The following is a 698-nucleotide window of genomic DNA, read 5'->3' as shown; positions in this document are numbered from 1 at the left end:
AAACAAAAGACCCAGAAGATCGGTGAGAAGGCAATGACATTAATGCCCCAGAATTGATTTTGAAGGATAGTTACCTACAGATGCTGTAAGTGATTTGTGCTCCACTAGTGGCACCAAGTGGAATTTCAAAAACAAAGCTTCTAAATCAGATAGTCTGGTATTTTCTGGAATACAATACTGTGTATTCCAAAAATCACATACAGCAGTTTTATTAGTTTAGACGTGAAAACAGGCTTTCTGATAATCTTTCTTTCTCTCTGATCTTCTTTAGATTGCACTGGCTACATTCCACACATAGGTGAGAGATTAATAGGCTCATCAATCAAATAATTAATTATTCAATGCCATTTAAATGCATTGGCATTCAGCAGCTATAGACATCAAGGCTGTCAATGCAATAGATTCTGTTATTTCTAATATTTATTTAGTAACTCAGAAATGTTGCTTTTCATTTCAGTGTGGAACTGGATATGTGATGCTGCAGGTATGTGTCAATATATATAATTGTATTTATATATATATATATATATATATATGTATTTGGTACATATATATACAGTGGATAGAAAAAAACTGCACACTGCCAATTTAAATACTGCCTAATTTTGATGTTATCATGTACTATATATATATATATATATACACATTACCGCTCAAAAGTTTGGGATCAGTAAGACTTATAATGTTTTTTAAAGAAG

At 31.5% G+C, this 698-nt stretch overlaps 1 long non-coding RNA gene across 1 annotated transcript; it reads left to right on the top strand.

Annotated features, from left to right (window-relative positions):
- Positions 1-501, top strand: LOC107735246 (uncharacterized). Its single transcript, XR_001639342.1, has 3 exons — positions 1-22; positions 272-298; positions 458-501. It is a non-coding gene; the product is annotated as an uncharacterized LOC107735246 (long non-coding RNA).
- Positions 502-698: the final 197 nt, after the last annotated feature.

The sequence above is a fragment of the Sinocyclocheilus rhinocerous genome, unplaced genomic scaffold, assembly GCF_001515625.1.
Source record: "Sinocyclocheilus rhinocerous isolate Xijiao unplaced genomic scaffold, SAMN03320098_v1.1 C35910319, whole genome shotgun sequence".
NCBI classification, from domain to species: domain Eukaryota; kingdom Metazoa; phylum Chordata; class Actinopteri; order Cypriniformes; family Cyprinidae; genus Sinocyclocheilus; species Sinocyclocheilus rhinocerous.
This window is presented reverse-complemented; position numbering and strand designations above follow the sequence as displayed.